This window comes from Engraulis encrasicolus, chromosome 20, assembly GCF_034702125.1.
Source record: "Engraulis encrasicolus isolate BLACKSEA-1 chromosome 20, IST_EnEncr_1.0, whole genome shotgun sequence".
NCBI lineage: Eukaryota > Metazoa > Chordata > Actinopteri > Clupeiformes > Engraulidae > Engraulis > Engraulis encrasicolus.
This window is the reverse complement of record NC_085876.1, coordinates 14,162,753-14,165,252: the sequence shown is the minus strand read 5'-3', so window position 1 is coordinate 14,165,252 and position 2,500 is coordinate 14,162,753. Positions and strand designations below refer to the sequence as shown.

At 44.1% G+C, this 2,500-nt stretch overlaps 1 protein-coding gene across 1 annotated transcript in view; it reads right to left on the bottom strand.

Annotated features, from left to right (window-relative positions):
- The window catches only part of si:ch211-264f5.6 (carcinoembryonic antigen-related cell adhesion molecule 5), a 35,001-nt gene that overhangs the window by 7,223 nt on the left and 25,278 nt on the right, over window positions 1–2,500 (bottom strand). The gene's annotated exons all lie outside the window — the stretch shown is intronic.

The window sequence follows — 2,500 nt, the reverse complement described above, 5'->3', positions numbered from 1 at the left end:
TGGCTGTCCCACTCCCACCCCACCACGTCCCCAGAGGAGGAGTCATGAAGAGGAGTTCTCCGGAAGACTACAGCTGGAGCTCCCCACTCAGATAGCTATCTTTTGAGTCATGCGTGACCGAGATAAGAAGTTGGCAACGACAGCAACAACAACAACAGATGAATGGTGGATAGCTAAAAAAAACATGTCGGGCGGCCCTGGAAGGCGAGTAGAGTATGCAAACCAGTTTGTGAAACTGAAACATCAAAGTTAGACCAAACTTGGCCTGGATTCCTTTTTTTTTCGTTTTAGCCAACTTTAGCTCAGTCTGAGGACGTGGATTTCTTAATATTTTAGCAACACTGTAGCCTGTAGCAATTCATTTATATTTCAGCTAAACTGAGCCACACATAACCTCGACTCTTTTGTATTTCAGTCAAACTTCGATCCCAGGATTGCTTTATATAACGTAACATCAAAAAAAATGTCGCTGGTCACAAGAGCACAGTTCCGGATAAATCCCAGTGATATCCACATTATCCACATCTTTGTTTTAATCTTATTCCATCTCTCCAAAGCGAAACATTCTAGGTCAATGCTAATGAAAGTCTTCCTAAACTTTTTTCTTGCGTGTCTGTATGTATGTATGGTTGGAGTCTCTGACTAAATGCACACAGGAATCAAAGACCTCAGAAAGATTTTGAAGATTAGAGGAGATTAGAATAGGTCAAGAGAGGGCCGTTGAGAATGAAATTGAGAGAGACAGCTACACCTGAGAAAAGTCTAAGGCTGGGGGGGTGGGGTGGGGGTGGGGTGGGGGTCAGTTGTCCCGGGAAAGAGGGGTCCCTAGAATTGGGTCCCCATGATACTTGTATAATATGTACTAGGTGGTGGGGCCTTTCAGGTGACTTTGTCTCTGGGCCTGGCCAAAGCTGTCAGCGGCCCTGCCTGCTCACAGCTTCCGGGGGTAAGACAGGAACGTGCAGCCGCAGTACGACATCAAAACGTAGAGAAAGAAACACTGGATGACGTCAGTATGGTATGTTCACAGGGAAGAGATAATAAAAAGGACAACAGGAGTTAAAGAGAAACATAGAGTATATCACACACACACACAGAGTGATAGAGATAGAGATGTTGGTCTGTCTGCCATCATCCTTGATCAGTAGTGATGGCTTGTTGGAGTCCCTATCATGTTATCTGAAAGTGTCACCAAATTCTCAGAATGACAAGAGATTGAGACAAGAGTTGCAACAAACAACAGCTAGAGGGAACAGATGAAAGAGAGAGAGAGAGAGAGAGAGAGAGAGAGAGAGAGAGAGAGAGAGAGAGAGAGAGAGAGAGAGAGAGAGAGAGAGAGAGAGAGAGAGAGAGAGAGACTGAGAGAGGGCAAGCATGTATGGACATGACTGACATTCTTGCCATACACTCCCTCCCCTCCCCTCTCTCTCGTCGGTCTCTCACCTCTCCACCGACCGTCACCTCGCCCCGAGAAAGACATTCATCTTTTTATTCCTCTTTTGTATGCCTGCAGAGGCAGACAAGGTTTTTTTTCTTGCCTTTTCTTCACCATGAGAGGTGGACACAGAAGAAGTGACATAATCTCTTTCAGCACCCGTTCGTCACTGCAGGAAAGAGCAATACCTGCAATACCGTAGCAGTCGTAAAATGTAAAGCCACCGTGGAAGACATACCAGCTCCAGGGAGCACTGTTAAAACAACTTCTGCCAAGAGTTTCTGTGAAAATCTATGACTGTGTGTCACAAGGATGTGATTGTTTGTGATGTTTGTGCTATACAATCATTAGAGGTGAGCTATGGGGTTAACAACCCAATCAAAACCCTATAATATGCATTTCTGGGAAATGTTGAGGGACAACCATGATTCATCTGAACTACACAGTTATGGTATTTGCTGAAGTCCCAGACCCCCCCACCGTCCACACACAAGTGCAACCTTCCATGACATTACAAGAGCATGTTTTTGAGAAAATTGTAGCCAACCCTGCATTTTTGCAACCATGTTCAAACACCTGGCTGTCCCACTCCCACCCCACCACGTCCCCAGCGGAGGAGTCATGAAGAGGAGTTCTCCGGAAGACTACAGCTGGAGCTCCCGACTCAGATAGCTATCTTATGAGTCAATTTCTGCCTTGAGTTTCTGTGTAAAGCTCCAAGGGATAAGTATGGGTATAAATAATGCACTTTAATAATAATAAATAATAAATAATGCACTTTATTGCTCACTTTACCACTATAATATACAGTACTGTACTGTATGTATATCTTGGACTAAACCTGAGATACACTTTAAATATATTACTTTGGCATACTATACATGCTTGCTTTTACTGTAAAAGCATTGCGCAAATCTTCTTGCGCAAATGTTTCCTCTCTTCATGAATCATTTTACAGTAGTATCATAAAAATGTTCAGACGGATTTCCTGTCTAGAGCTGGGATGCCCACCACTGTATTGAGTGGACAGCCGAGAGACAGATAGACCTTTCCTGTGTTGTAAAA